Here is a 17148-nt window from a genome sequence, read left to right as displayed (position 1 = left end):
GAAGACTGGCTAACAAATCCAGAGAGTGTTTCTGAAACCTATCAAGAGAGGACAGTCAAGGAAATTCATAACGCCTTGAGCCTGTTGACTGGTCCAAGTCACTCATCCAAAGATGATGCTGCCATGCTTCCTGCCAGCCTACCTTTTAACCATGAGTATTTAAGCATGGCATATTGGAAATTAAGTTTAGCCCAGCGTCAGTGAATTACTGAATTTCCTGTCCTTTTGATCTAGATAATTTCATTACTGAATTTACTTGGCTGACTCTACTACTGGTTTGTACTTTTTACTGTATTGTTATTTAGAGATTTCCCCCCCCCCCGCCTAAATCTGTTACTCCAATGTCTGTTGCCATATCCAAAACCTATAGCATGGAAGGAATGTGTTAAACCCTTCTCCTCAGGATCTTCCAGGGAAAACACAGGAATTCTAGCCACTTGAATTTGATTTTCTAAAGATTAATTATAAGATTAATGATGCCACTGTTTCAGCAAGCTATGCTTCCAGCTTTGCTTTTGAAGTCCACAGAAAAGTCATCAACATAAATATTTTATTAAGACAGAATAGATAATATGATGTATAAAACTTAATTTGAATATTGCTACAGGTGAAGTCGTCCATCTAGAAATAAGACACACAGACCAGATCTACAGTATAAGTAATGTAAATGTGACTTTGAAAAGGTAAGGGTGAAGGTGTTCATAAATAATTGAACAGGGCTTCTCAGGGACATGTTCTGGTCAAGACAGCTCATATTTCTAGGAAAATATATGCAGTCTTGGAACAATCTTAAGATGGCAGTTTATGCAATTTACACAGTTGAGATGTAAACATGGAAACACCATCACCAATTTAAGTATTCAAACTTCAAAAGAATGTTATAATATTCAAAAGATTTAGAAAAGAGAGACCAAAAAAAAAAAAAAGGTTGTGCACTGAAACATTTGAAACATTCAATATGCTGAATTTATCCAAAAGGAAAATCTCTAGATGAGAGTCTATTGGAAACGTTTCTAATACTAAAAACACCTATATATTTTGAAAAAAAAAAGCATAACAAGATCTCATGACAGAGAAAGTGCAGCTATAAAAAAATTTTTTGCATTTGCTCTTAATGACAATGAAAATAAGGAACACCTTATACTTTGCTTAACCCTGTATTCTTCCTTCTTTAAAACAATTCATTTTTCTTTCTTGTCTTGAAAATATTTGTCACCCAAGCAAAAACTGGACACAATGTGAACATTTTTATGTTTAGATCTATAATTTTTTTACATGTAAGAAAGTTTAGACACTTATTATTTCTTCTGTATTTATTTTGCAAACAAAATTTTTTTATAGAAAGTTTTTGAAATGGGAATACAAACCGAGTAGCCAGTTCAAAACATAAAGGAAGACATTTTTTCCCCAAGGATTCAAGTTCAGATCAAAGCTCTTAAATGGATATCTAACAAGCTATATAACAATACTACATAACAAAGGTGATAATTTAAAAAAGCAACACCTTAACCTAGACGCTACTTGGAAGGCATGCAAGAAACAGAGACAAATTCCTGAATTTTTCCATCAGATATAATATTCCAAAATGTTTGGACATTATCTCATGTTTGGTTGTTTACTTTTTTTTAGATGCATTTGTTCATATATGCTATATAATATAGTCACTGTATAGAACAGGCATTTTGAAAATATTTCTCTTATAACTTTCTATCAAAAGAAACATCAAAATACACTTCAAATAAAAGTTTGGATTTTTTCAAATCTTTATTTTCAAGGGGAAAACTCCTATGATTTTGAGCCAACATAACTTTTGTTACTTTAAATTAAAATTTTATGCTTTCAGGTATTTGTTACTTCAAATAATTACTATTTTTATTAATATTCTAACTACATTAGCACCCACCCTCCCGCAACAGTGAATTGCAGAAGCACAAATGTATTTATTTCTTGGTCAAATGAAACTGCTACTTAGAAAGTTGTTTTTAGTTCTACAAAATATAGACCAGAAAGGCCATCAAAACAAGGAGATTAGGAAGATAATTCACATTTGGCCACGTCCAAAGAAGACTGTTTTCCTTGTTATACCACTTAGTTCAGTTTGAATACATGAACTTGAATTCAGTTCATTGTACTTGGACAACTGGAAGTAGAATTTGAGTTAAGAGCATTAATTAAAAGCAAAAGTGAGTGTAATTCAACACATTGGGACTCATCCAGCAGGAATAGTGCATTAAATTATTTATTTTCTATCAACCCCTACAACAGAGATTGTATATAATTATTGTTCAACTGCATCCCTCCATAATGGCTGTTGAATTCACTTGGACATCTCAGAAAACAGGCTAACTTTACACTCCTGCCCCAGGACATAATTTTGACTTACAGGCACTTTAGGGTATTACTGAAGATCTTTAAATCAATCTTATTCAAGTAACAAAAGCAGTCTTTCTTTTTCATGTTGGTACATTTTTCTAATAGTGTTTATGTAAAAGAGTGTGTCAAACTTTTCTTCTATGATCTCTGCAATTCTCTGTAGTGAGCTGAAGAATGAAAGTTATGGGTAAACACACCATTTTTCTTTTAGAACTGTAGGAATTGTAGAGAAGAAACCAATCAAATTCAAGTTTTATGGTATAAGAAGTCATTAATAAACAGATATCAAACAGATATGAATAATAGTAGCTGCAGCTCAGATTTTAATGAATCATGGACTGATAACCCACTACTACAGAAATGAAGCACAGTACCCTGGGAAAGTAAATCTTAGTGATCCACAGAAGACAATGTCTAGCTCAGACTCTCTCTTCTGTTGCTGAGTTACTGCAGTCACAAATATGGCCTCTCGGTGCCTCCTAAGTAGAGAATTCTTTACAACAGCCTTCTGCCACTACATACATTGGAGCTCTTCAACATATTCTCAATTTTAATTTCAAATAGAGATCAAACATTTGCTTCGAGTTGTATGCATGTAGAAGGGTTCTGTGGATTTTAGCAGTTATTTAAAGCATTACAGGCTTGAACCTACAACCCACAGAAATTGGAAATAAAATATGTGAAAAAAAGCATATTTTTCACACATTTAACTGTAAAATCTGGTCTGAAAAAAGGCTATCAAAATATTCACATCCTAAATTGCCAAAGATTAAGTACTTCTGTCATCTTCTGACAGCATTCCTGGAGCTCTTGTAAAAACATAATTGTACCAGATGTAAAGAAGATGAAATATGTATTTTCATCAATTTAACAAAATAGAGAACAAAAATGTAATAGCTTTTACTCATTTTGTTTCCTAGCATTGATCAAAGCCAGTAACTGCTTGCCAAAAAAGAGAACAAGACAGATTATTTTGTTCTTCCTACTTACGTTTTTCACATTAAGGAATATTTCTGCATCTCTTCTTGTTTTCAAGGGATGAAATCACATTAATTCAGTTCATGCTATGACCTTACTATAAAAAATTAGGAAGTCAAGGTCCATTTTCGTAGTTAATTTTATAATTAATGTTAGGAGTGTTTTTGGTTTTGGTTTTTTGGGTTTTTGTATGTTTGGTTTTGTTTTCATTTTTTTCCATTTCAGTGCTAAGCATGTTAAGTGGTTATGTGGCCTATCTTCTTCTGGGACGGCATAACAATTAGTTGTTCTTAGTTTTGCATTGTTTGTTTGCTACCTAGAAAATTCAGATTACTTCATTCTGAAACTTATTTTGATGCTGAAATCCAAGAACAAGGGAGAGATGCTCAGTGAGAGGAGTGCTACAGAGTTAAATCTTATAGTCACATATAAAAATATTCTCAGATGAGTATGTTAAAATCCCATTAGATCTTACAAGCACCTCCTCTCTTCTCAGTGCTGTCTGCTGTTGACTGAATCTAAAGTCAAATTGCCTATGTACATTCATAGTACACATGAATCTGTACACATGGATCTCAAGATCTGTTTCTCAATGATCTACTAAAAACAAAGATGCAAGGGAAATTAATAAGAGAAATACAGCAGCCTGTGAAGCCTAGAAGAAGATCATGAATAGATATGGTAACATGGGAACAAAAAAAATCTGTAACCAAGAAATACTATGAAAAATTGAATGACTGAAGACACCTTAATTATAACTTTTTCTTAAGTTCTTTCCTACTAAATGGATTGCTAACATAACAATCATTCCTATCAGTAAAATGTAGTATGAATAATAAATCCTAGTGTGAGTATTCTCTGCTAATTTTTAGTAGCAGAAACAATCACTATAATTAATTAACAAGCCCTATGCATTCTTCTAGCTCCTTGGACATGGACACCAAGACTTGTAATGCAGAAAACCAGAGACAGTTGTTAGGCTTTCAAGCCAACAGCAGAATAGAAGTTTTAGTAATAATACCTATCAATTGTATTTCACAAGTAATTGGACAAAACAAAATATTAGTATGAAAGTATTCTATGGCAATAAAAAGACAAATTTCACCCCAGGTACTAGGGAACATATGTACCACATGCAAAAAAAAACAGGAAAACAAGGAGTTTAGGACTTCTCTGGAACTATAATCCTAGTGTTGGTACATGGAATCTATGCTAAAAAGAAAAAGAAAGTAGCTTTCAGAGGGAAAGTTTGTGGATCAAGAACAATGGGATATCAAGTAACAAGTAACACTGAGGGAAAAAAACACCAAAAAATCACCCCCAAAACAACCCAACAAACTAAAAACAAGTGATGTGATGTAGAGGATATTGCAAAAAGGTCAATAGTGAGTCAACTATGCAAACTCAACTTTTAGTTGCAGCCTGAAAATTTTGTCATGATTTATCTCAAGTCAGAATGTCTATGAAAGAGGGTATGGTAAAAAGGTAAAATGAGCAGTAGCAAGAAGAAGATATCATATTTAAAAGAATTCTTAGGGAAGTCAAAGAAAGACTACTGGAGAAAATAGGAGTGGTTTGTAACTTCTGGCTATGGTGTGCATATTTAGTCTAAAGAGCAGTCTTTCTGTCATGACAGGACTGGAGAATGAAAAATGTGGAAACTCTTTTACAGGGCCACCTGTGAAACCACAAACAAGTAAGACTGATGCTTGTACATTACTAATGTACTTAGTAGACTCTTGTATAAATACAACAAATTGAGGATAGTCAACATGATTTCTAGACTGGATAGTTCTGGGTCATAATCCTGCTGAAGTTCTTCTCCTGCTCACAGAAGGATCAGCTGTGAGGTCAGACCCCAGAATTCAGTCAGGGAGTACATGGACAAGCTAAGTTCATTTGATACAATCTTGGAGTTTATAAAAGTACTTAGCAAGTTCATTCATCAGTTATCTAAAGAAACAGCCATCAGTTATCTAAGGAAAGATCTTGCAGGATAAGTAGTTAGTTAAGAGATTGATATGAATAGTAGGAGCAGATGATCAATTTTTATAAAAGGGTGTTTACAGATATCTGTGCTACAACTAAGGTTTATATTAAATGTTTCTATGAATCATCTGGAAAGGAAGGCAAGTAGTGAGGTGATGCTGGTGGTATCAAATTACTCAGTTTAGTAAACATGAGAGCTAACAATAGGTGCAGACAGAGTTTAAGAGGATCCTTATTTTTGAGGGATGGCACCTGCCACTCTGAAAATATACAACGTAATGAAGATCTCTCTCCACTTTTTGGACCCTTTCTTATGCCTTTCTAAGAGAAATTATGCTGAAGGAATGACAAAAAGAGAAAAGTACTTCCCAATTTCTAGTGTAAGAAAAGATGGACAGTGTAAAGACAGACACCAAAAAGGTTTAACTTATTTGGAGGAGAATAACTTTTAAGGCAACAAAGATAAAGTTCTGCTCTCTCAAGCATAATCTAATCTCTCCAAAATTGTCACTGACTGAGCTATAATGCAATTCTACGAGGTTTTTGCTTTGCAACTTATTTCAAGCCTAATAACCGTTATGATCTGAATTAGCCAGAGAAGGTAAGAGATTCATTACCTAATAAGTTGTAGAAGAGCACTTTCTGAAGTCCACTCATTTGATATCATTGCTACTAAGTTCTCTGAACTTTATATTTACTGCATAAAACCACACTCAGGAAAAAGGCGTGGAAAATTTGCCTGTGTATGTCCCTTTTTGTGAAACTACACCTCCTATCCTACAAAGGTAGAAAACAGTAAAGCTAATTCATGCTCTGATAAAACAGATGAAGTACATGGTCCATGCATTCCCTCCTTGTGCCTACCCCTAGCACATCTGGGAGCTTTCCTCCTTGCTTTTTGCACAGAAAAAGGTGGTGAGTTAGGAAAAACGAGCCAATAGTGACTGTGCTAAGGTAATTTGATATGGAAATGGCATCTTCTGTATGGAAAGAACTGACTGGTTTTTTTATAGNAAAAAAAAAAAAAGGTTGTGCACTGAAACATTTGAAACATTCAATATGCTGAATTTATCCAAAAGGAAAATCTCTAGATGAGAGTCTATTGGAAACGTTTCTAATACTAAAAACACCTATATATTTTGAAAAAAAAAAGCATAACAAGATCTCATGACAGAGAAAGTGCAGCTATAAAAAAATTTTTTGCATTTGCTCTTAATGACAATGAAAATAAGGAACACCTTATACTTTGCTTAACCCTGTATTCTTCCTTCTTTAAAACAATTCATTTTTCTTTCTTGTCTTGAAAATATTTGTCACCCAAGCAAAAACTGGACACAATGTGAACATTTTTATGTTTAGATCTATAATTTTTTTACATGTAAGAAAGTTTAGACACTTATTATTTCTTCTGTATTTATTTTGCAAACAAAATTTTTTTATAGAAAGTTTTTGAAATGGGAATACAAACCGAGTAGCCAGTTCAAAACATAAAGGAAGACATTTTTTCCCCAAGGATTCAAGTTCAGATCAAAGCTCTTAAATGGATATCTAACAAGCTATATAACAATACTACATAACAAAGGTGATAATTTAAAAAAGCAACACCTTAACCTAGACGCTACTTGGAAGACATGCAAGAAACAGAGACAAATTCCTGAATTTTTCCATCAGATATAATATTCCAAAATGTTTGGACATTATCTCATGTTTGGTTGTTTACTTTTTTTTAGATGCATTTGTTCATATATGCTATATAATATAGTCACTGTATAGAACAGGCATTTTGAAAATATTTCTCTTATAACTTTCTATCAAAAGAAACATCAAAATACACTTCAAATAAAAGTTTGGATTTTTTCAAATCTTTATTTTCAAGGGGAAAACTCCTATGATTTTGAGCCAACATAACTTTTGTTACTTTAAATTAAAATTTTATGCTTTCAGGTATTTGTTACTTCAAATAATTACTATTTTTATTAATATTCTAACTACATTAGCACCCACCCTCCCGCAACAGTGAATTGCAGAAGCACAAATGTATTTATTTCTTGGTCAAATGAAACTGCTACTTAGAAAGTTGTTTTTAGTTCTACAAAATATAGACCAGAAAGGCCATCAAAACAAGGAGATTAGGAAGATAATTCACATTTGGCCACGTCCAAAGAAGACTGTTTTCCTTGTTATGCCACTTAGTTCAGTTTGAATACATGAACTTGAATTCAGTTCATTGTACTTGGACAACTGGAAGTAGAATTTGAGTTAAGAGCATTAATTAAAAGCAAAAGTGAGTGTAATTCAACACATTGGGACTCATCCAGCAGGAATAGTGCATTAAATTATTTATTTTCTATCAACCCCTACAACAGAGATTGTATATAATTATTGTTCAACTGCATCCCTCCATAATGGCTGTTGAATTCACTTGGACATCTCAGAAAACAGGCTAACTTTACACTCCTGCCCCAGGACATAATTTTGACTTACAGGCACTTTAGGGTATTACTGAAGATCTTTAAATCAATCTTATTCAAGTAACAAAAGCAGTCTTTCTTTTTCATGTTGGTACATTTTTCTAATAGTGTTTATGTAAAAGAGTGTGTCAAACTTTTCTTCTATGATCTCTGCAATTCTCTGTAGTGAGCTGAAGAATGAAAGTTATGGGTAAACACACCATTTTTCTTTTAGAACTGTAGGAATTGTAGAGAAGAAACCAATCAAATTCAAGTTTTATGGTATAAGAAGTCATTAATAAACAGATATCAAACAGATATGAATAATAGTAGCTGCAGCTCAGATTTTAATGAATCATGGACTGATAACCCACTACTACAGAAATGAAGCACAGTACCCTGGGAAAGTAAATCTTAGTGATCCAAAGAAGATAATGTCTAGCTCAGACTCTCTCTTCTGTTGCTGAGTTACTGCAGTCACAAATATGGCCTCTCGGTGCCTCCTAAGTAGAGAATTCTTTACAACAGCCTTCTGCCACTACATACATTGGAGCTCTTCAACATATTCTCAATTTTAATTTCAAATAGAGATCAAACATTTGCTTCGAGTTGTATGCATGTAGAAGGGTTCTGTGGATTTTAGCAGTTATTTAAAGCATTACAGGCTTGAACCTACAACCCACAGAAATTGGAAATAAAATATGTGAAAAAAAGCATATTTTTCACACATTTAACTGTAAAATCTGGTCTGAAAAAAGGCTATCAAAATATTCACATCCTAAATTGCCAAAGATTAAGTACTTCTGTCATCTTCTGACAGCATTCCTGGAGCTCTTGTAAAAACATAATTGTACCAGATGTAAAGAAGATGAAATATGTATTTTCATCAATTTAACAAAATAGAGAACAAAAATGTAATAGCTTTTACTCATTTTGTTTCCTAGCATTGATCAAAGCCAGTAACTGCTTGCCAAAAAAGAGAACAAGACAGATTATTTTGTTCTTCCTACTTACGTTTTTCACATTAAGGAATATTTCTGCATCTCTTCTTGTTTTCAAGGGATGAAATCACATTAATTCAGTTCATGCTATGACCTTACTATAAAAAATTAGGAAGTCAAGGTCCATTTTCGTAGTTAATTTTATAATTAATGTTAGGAGTGTTTTTGGTTTTGGTTTTTTGGGTTTTTGTATGTTTGGTTTTGTTTTCATTTTTTTCCATTTCAGTGCTAAGCATGTTAAGTGGTTATGTGGCCTATCTTCTTCTGGGACGGCATAACAATTAGTTGTTCTTAGTTTTGCATTGTTTGTTTGCTACCTAGAAAATTCAGATTACTTCATTCTGAAACTTATTTTGATGCTGAAATCCAAGAACAAGGGAGAGATGCTCAGTGAGAGGAGTGCTACAGAGTTAAATCTTATAGTCACATATAAAAATATTCTCAGATGAGTATGTTAAAATCCCATTAGATCTTACAAGCACCTCCTCTCTTCTCAGTGCTGTCTGCTGTTGACTGAATCTAAAGTCAAATTGCCTATGTACATTCATAGTACACATGAATCTGTACACATGGATCTCAAGATCTGTTTCTCAATGATCTACTAAAAACAAAGATGCAAGGGAAATTAATAAGAGAAATACAGCAGCCTGTGAAGCCTAGAAGAAGATCATGAATAGATATGGTAACATGGGAACAAAAAAAATCTGTAACCAAGAAATACTATGAAAAATTGAATGACTGAAGACACCTTAATTATAACTTTTTCTTAAGTTCTTTCCTACTAAATGGATTGCTAACATAACAATTATTACTATCAGTAAAATGTAGTATGAATAATAAATCCTAGTGTGAGTATTCTCTGCTAATTTTTAGTAGCAGAAACAATCACTATAATTAATTAACAAGCCCTATGCATTCTTCTAGCTCCTTGGACATGGACACCAAGACTTGTAATGCAGAAAACCAGAGACAGTTGTTAGGCTTTCAAGCCAACAGCAGAATAGAAGTTTTAGTAATAATACCTATCAATTGTATTTCACAAGTAATTGGACAAAACAAAATATTAGTATGAAAGTATTCTATGGCAATAAAAAGACAAATTTCACCCCAGGTACTAGGGAACATATGTACCACATGCAAAAAAAAACAGGAAAACAAGGAGTTTAGGACTTCTCTGGAACTATAATCCTAGTGTTGGTACATGGAATCTATGCTAAAAAGAAAAAGAAAGTAGCTTTCAGAGGGAAAGTTTGTGGATCAAGAACAATGGGATATCAAGTAACAAGTAACACTGAGGGAAAAAAACACCAAAAAATCACCCCCAAAACAACCCAACAAACTAAAAACAAGTGATGTGATGTAGAGGATATTGCAAAAAGGTCAATAGTGAGTCAACTATGCAAACTCAACTTTTAGTTGCAGCCTGAAAATTTTGTCATGATTTATCTCAAGTCAGAATGTCTATGAAAGAGGGTATGGTAAAAAGGTAAAATGAGCAGTAGCAAGAAGAAGATATCATATTTAAAAGAATTCTTAGGGAAGTCAAAGAAAGACTACTGGAGAAAATAGGAGTGGTTTGTAACTTCTGGCTATGGTGTGCATATTTAGTCTAAAGAGCAGTCTTTCTGTCATGACAGGACTGGAGAATGAAAAATGTGGAAACTCTTTTACAGGGCCACCTGTGAAACCACAAACAAGTAAGACTGATGCTTGTACATTACTAATGTACTTAGTAGACTCTTGTATAAATACAACAAATTGAGGATAGTCAACATGATTTCTAGACTGGATCGTTCTGGGTCATAATCCTGCTGAAGTTCTTCTCCTGCTCACAGAAGGATCAGCTGTGAGGTCAGACCCCAGAATTCAGTCAGGGAGTACATGGACAAGCTAAGTTCATTTGATACAATCTTGGAGTTTATAAAAGTACTTAGCAAGTTCATTCATCAGTTATCTAAAGAAACAGCCATCAGTTATCTAAGGAAAGATCTTGCAGGATAAGTAGTTAGTTAAGAGATTGATATGAATAGTAGGAGCAGATGATCAATTTTTATAAAAGGGTGTTTACAGATATCTGTGCTACAACTAAGGTTTATATTAAATGTTTCTATGAATCATCTGGAAAGGAAGGCAAGTAGTGAGGTGATGCTGGTGGTATCAAATTACTCAGTTTAGTAAACATGAGAGCTAACAATAGGTGCAGACAGAGTTTAAGAGGATCCTTATTTTTGAGGGATGGCACCTGCCACTCTGAAAATATACAACGTAATGAAGATCTCTCTCCACTTTTTGGACCCTTTCTTATGCCTTTCTAAGAGAAATTATGCTGAAGGAATGACAAAAAGAGAAAAGTACTTCCCAATTTCTAGTGTAAGAAAAGATGGACAGTGTAAAGACAGACACCAAAAAGGTTTAACTTATTTGGAGGAGAATAACTTTTAAGGCAACAAAGATAAAGTTCTGCTCTCTCAAGCATAATCTAATCTCTCCAAAATTGTCACTGACTGAGCTATAATGCAATTCTACGAGGTATTTCCTTTGCAACTTATTTCAAGCCTAATAACCGTTATGATCTGAATTAGCCAGAGAAGGTAAGAGATTCATTACCTAATAAGTTGTAGAAGAGCACTTTCTGAAGTCCACTCATTTGATATCATTGCTACTAAGTTCTCTGAACTTTATATTTACTGCATAAAACCACACTCAGGAAAAAGGCGTGGAAAATTTGCCTGTGTATGTCCCTTTTTGTGAAACTACACCTCCTATCCTACAAAGGTAGAAAACAGTAAAGCTAATTCATGCTCTGATAAAACAGATGAAGTACATGGTCCATGCATTCCCTCCTTGTGCCTACCCCTAGCACATCTGGGAGCTTTCCTCCTTGCTTTTTGCACAGAAAAAGGTGGTGAGTTAGGAAAAACGAGCCAATAGTGACTGTGCTAAGGTAATTTGATATGGAAATGGCATCTTCTGTATGGAAAGAACTGACTGGTTTTTTTATAGTTTTGGTTTGGTTTGGTTTTTTTCCCCCTACAAACTCTCAGGGTCCTGTAGTGTCTAACAGGCTTTACTGACTATGACTATTCTCCCCTTCAGCCTCCCTGCACCCCTGCCCATGGGCCCAGGAGCCCATTTCAGCTCAACCTGGAGACTGAGCTATCTTGTACATGTGCCTGCCTGTGGCCTGTCTCTAAACTGTTGTTTGAGAAGTTATGCCAACCCTTTCTGTTATGGAAACAGTGATGCACTTTACTTACCAGAGAGAAGCTACAATATATTTTATAAATATGACACTGAGTTAACAATGGCAAATTGGTTAATGGCTTAACAAGATTCCATGGCAAGGTACACTTGATTATTTACTGCATGGAACGCAAAGCTGTTAGGGAGACCCTCCTGATGAAACGTGAGGTTCAGAAAGGACACCCTTGAGTTCTAAACTCTTTCCCAGAGTGGAGTCTAGGTGCAGCTGAATCCAGACTTAGTGCCAACTTTGTCTACAATTTATATCTAAGGATTATGTATTCTTTATATAATTTAGTTAAGATTTCAAAATTTCAGTGCAATTATTTCCAAATCATTGGAAATGACACAATAAGAAGTAATCTTAAGAGACATCCCTACTCAAGAGGAGATCCTGGTATACAGCCTGCCCCATGCAGGAGAGCTCAGTGGGCTCTGGGCTGTTCACTATTTATGGAACAAGATGACCGACTCATAGTCACATTTGCACACCAGTCATATTTCAGATGGCGCTTGCTCAACTAGCCCTCAGCAGCTGAGTAAGATTTATAGCCCTCAGCTATTGTGTTATCTGTCTCTCCAGAGTTCAATTTAAGCCAGATGCAGCCATCAGGACCAGCAGCTGCTGCTTAAGCAGAAAGCAGGGCAGGGGAGCACAGCACCACACCTTCTCACCTCTTTATGTAAGAGCGAGTCTCTCTTCACCTAATAATTCTTTTGAGCACTTGTTACTATTTGAATGGTCTTGTTGAAAAAGAACAACAGTATAATGGAACCTGTTGTATTTTATTATAAGGTTATCCTTTTGAAAGTGATCAGATTAATATGTGAGTAGGTATAACTCACAAAACTATGTTAAAATTTATTTAGGGGTCACTATATGGCATATTCTGTAGATACTACATTTAGTATCCTTCATCAGAAATCCGTTTACCTAGGAGTGGTGTACTATCAAAAATCCTAGTTACTGAATCTGAAGATTTGCCTTACATTTTCTGAGGGGATTTGAAGGGCAGGAGGAGCTGACTTCCCCTTGTTGTTTATACAGGTGCAGCAAGAATTGGTATCTTGTAGGGTCAGTGGTGTCTGAAGAGGAAGTGGATGAGAGGAGAGCAAGAATGCATGAGAAAGTATCTGGAGGAAAGGATCCAAATGGAAGGAGTCAGAAGTTACAAAAGGTGAACACGTCAAGAGCTAGATCAGCAAAAGTTTTAGAAGTGGAAAGCTGAATGCACCAAAGGAAGATTTTTGTCCCAGCTACTTTTATATAATAGATCAATAAAGCCAAGCTCTTTTGCTCTGCCTCAAACCTCCTCTCTTCTCATTAGAGAAGAATTCTGGGCTCAATAAACTCTCAAGCACTATGGACAGAAAAACTTCTCTAAAGCTTTGTACCAGCAAGGAACACAAAGTAGAAGAACCATCAGATACTCTGATCTGTTTTCAGTGGATCAAGTTGCTTCTCTCCTCAGTTCTATCATTGTGATTGGTATATTTTAAGAAGTGAGATGCAATATTACACTGTTTCCAACAGAATTAGTTTTTGTGTTTTTTTTTTCTTAATTTCACCTCATTGTCATCTCACCTCATCTCTTCCTACAAATGGATCCAAAATTGTCATAGTTGATGACTATTCACCTAGATACAGTTTTATACATTCTATGTTTGCAAAGAATTATTTTTATTCCTTGACATTTACATCTTGAACTTTACTGAAACTGAATGCTGGAGAATTTGTGTTGGCAGGCCATTTAATATTATCTAATACACTAGGATTGATTAGTTTATCTGCATAACTTTTACTGTTTTCTTCTTTTAAAAAAAAAAGCTTGCTTTCCAGTCTTGCTGCTCAGAAAGAAATGTGCTACATTTTGTTAGTTACAAAAGAACTTACTGAGGAGCTGAGAAGATGAAACATCAAAGGCTATTCTCAATTGTAAAAGAATGATGAAAGAAATACAGTTTCTAATAGCCAATCTAAACCTCCCCTGACACAACTTCAGGTCATTCCCTCTTGTCCTATCACTGGTCACCACAGAGAAGGGATCAGCACCTGCCTCTCCTCTTCCGCTCGCAAGGAAGTTGTAGACTGTGATGAGGTCTCCCCTCAGTCTCCTCTTCTTCAGGATGAACAGACCAAATGACCTCAGCCACTCCTCACATGGCATCCCCTCAAGGCCCTTGACCATCTTCATTGCACTCCTCTGGATGCTCTCTAATAGCTTAATATCTTTCTTATGTGGTGGTGACCAAAACCGCACACAATATTCAAGGTGAGGCCACACCAGTGCAGAGCGGAGTGGGACAAGACACCTCCCTTGACTGGCTGGTGATGCTTTGCCTGATGCCCCAAGACATAGTTGGTCCTCCTGGCTGCCAGGGCTGCCTGGAGGATGACTCACATTCAACTTTCCATCAACCAAGACCCCCAGGTCCCTTTCCATGACACTGCTTTCCAGCGTCTCATTCCCCACACTGTCCATACATCCAGGGTTACCCCATTCCAGGTGCAGAATCCAGCACTTTCCCTTGTTGAACTTCGTATGGTTGGTGATTGCTCATTTCTTTAATTTGTTGGAGTCTCTCTGCAGGGATTCCTGCCTTCGAAGGAGTCAACAGCTCCTCCCAGTTTTGTGTCATCTTCAGACTTGCTTAGTATCTCTTCCAGTCCTGTGTCCAAGTCATTTATGAAGATGTTGAAGAGCACAGGGCCTAAGATGGAGCCCTGTGGAACCCCACTAGTGACAGGTTGCCAGTCTGGTGTCATCCCATTCATTATTACCCTCTGTGCTTGACCCACGAGCCAATTGCTCACCCACCACATGATGTGTTTATCCAGCTGTGTGCTGGACATTTTGTCCAGAAGGATCTTGTGAGAGACAATATTGAAAGCTTTACTGAAATCCAAAAATATTACATCAACTGGCTTTCCTTGATCAACTAAGTGGGTTACTTTTTAATAGCATGAAATCAGGTTTGATAAGCAGGACTTTCCTCTCATGAAGCTGTGACCAATGACTGCGTTGTCTTTCAGGTATTTTTCAATACCTCTCAGAATAATTTTCTCCATAGCTTAACCAGGCACTGAAGCAAGACTAATAGGCTGTATTTTCTGGGGTCCTTCTCCTTGCCCTTCTTGAAAATCAGGACAACATTTACAAACATTTACTTTGAAATCTTTAGAGGAATAATGCTTTTATTGATGAGTGCTTTTTGTGATGAGGATTTGTTAAGAAAAGTTAAACTCTTCAAAGCAATGCTGGCAGAAAAAATGAGCAATTTCCCTTTATTTGCATTGAAGAATGAGCATTGCATGGTCTCATATCCTGGACTGTGTATCCAGGTCTAATAATCAATTAAAACAAAGCTGCTCTACTCAAGACAGTTATTTGAAATTTCAAGAAATCTTTTCTTTGTTTTTTTTTTTTTTTTTAGAATAACTTTGAGTTCACTTCTGAAAGGAAAGCACTGCCTGTAGGATGCATTAACATCTTCATTTTCCACGTTTGCTCAGTTATATATCTAAGCAAGATATAGGGAAAACAAGGATAGACAGATTTGATATGTGCATCAAGATATGATTATCAAGTAATTTCATGAGTTTAACTGAAAAGGTAGTGATACATCTCTAAGGATTCCTAGAGCATATAAATAAAGCAAACAATAAAGAGGGCACAATGCAGAACAGCAAAGAAGTATATATGAAAGCATTTATGGCTTACTCAGAATAATACAGCGTCAAAATTCTGTATAAACACCAAACTTGAAAGAAATTTTAAGCCTGTGTTTCTTCTTCTATAACATGAAAAATAAAGTCCTTGGTATGTGCAACTCAAAAACAGAATTTAAAGATCAGTATATGTGGCTTTAATGGATAACAGATGTAGGTATTTGAGTTAGAGGGCTTTATTAATTTTTTTTTAAATATTTTTTTAGAGATTTACCTGTACAGTCATGGTCAGAGGATATTTTCAGGAAAGAGCTTTTAAAAGAAAATATGAGAGTTTTAATTTTTATTTCAGTGATCATCCAATAGTGTTTTAAAAGAAAGCACTTGACTGCATTTTATTCACAGGGACTGAATTCAAGAGGAGTGGGGGGAGCCAGAGAGGAAAATATAATTACATTTTTTCCAAGCTCAGCATACAAAATATTCTTCACGTGATTGAAGTGGCAAAATAAATCGCCACTCACTTAATTGTGCAGATGTTCAAAATACTATAAAGTTTAATTTTATCAAGATTTTAAAAAAAGCCTAAAACAAAACAAGGAGACACTGTAATTTCTCTTTTGGTTCCAGGCAGTTCCAAAGCAGTTTTTTTCTTCCTATTTGTGATTTAATGAAACTAAGCCCTGCAAAGTTCTAGTATTTATTTTGATGGGGAAATTTGTGCCTCCCTCATGTCATGCATAAGCTAATGGTAGTTTTCTTAGCTAGGTCTCATTGCTTTGCATATATTTTTCTCAGAGCGTTATGATCTTATCTGTTGGACCTTTATTAAAACTATCATGGGGTGAGACTTATCAATATGTCAGAGCCCTTTAGGAAGGATTTGCTTTTTGCCATGTTTATCCCATTTCCCTAGATATTTCTAGTCCATTTCATTGAAATAGGTTTATGAGTGCTATACCTGGTTAGTTATAACATTGTTAGACACCACATCAGTATTTATTGGGTCGGAACCACCTCGAGGGGAGAGTGTGTGTGTGTGTGCATTTGCGCGTGTCTTCGTAGGGGGAAGGAATAGGTCGAACCTCGTGGAGGTGGGGTGGCATCTTATCCTTCGTGGCAGGTTCCCTTTCTTGATGCTTAGGGTGGCCTGGAGCTGGAGGGACTGGATTTTGACCTAACTGTTGCAGATTGTTTGGATTTTGACTTGTTGTAGATTAATTTTTGCTAAGTTGGTATTGTGGTGGAATATTTTGTCTAGCTTTTGTAGTGCCCTTTTTGAACCTTTACCAACTTTCCTTATTTTCCCCTCTAAATTAATAAAGAAACCTCTTGGGAACAAGTCTGCGGCTTATTCTCTTGATGCTATCTTGAGGTATTAAAGAACCCTATATCTATATTTTAAAGTAAAACTCCTAGCTGAGCCCGTGAGCTGGCAGCTCCA

The 17148-nt window shown here is 35.5% G+C and overlaps 1 long non-coding RNA gene across 1 annotated transcript; it reads left to right on the top strand.

Moving 5' to 3' along the window:
• The first annotated feature begins 10703 nt into the window (after positions 1-10703).
• On the top strand, positions 10704-13317 carry LOC108494622. The gene is made up of 3 exons (XR_001873920.1): positions 10704-10795; positions 12618-12717; positions 13083-13317. It is a non-coding gene; the product is annotated as an uncharacterized LOC108494622 (long non-coding RNA).
• Positions 13318-17148: the final 3831 nt, after the last annotated feature.

This window comes from Lepidothrix coronata, unplaced genomic scaffold, assembly GCF_001604755.1.
Source record: "Lepidothrix coronata isolate B3197 unplaced genomic scaffold, Lepidothrix_coronata-1.0 Scaffold26, whole genome shotgun sequence".
NCBI lineage: Eukaryota > Metazoa > Chordata > Aves > Passeriformes > Pipridae > Lepidothrix > Lepidothrix coronata.
This window is presented reverse-complemented; position numbering and strand designations above follow the sequence as displayed.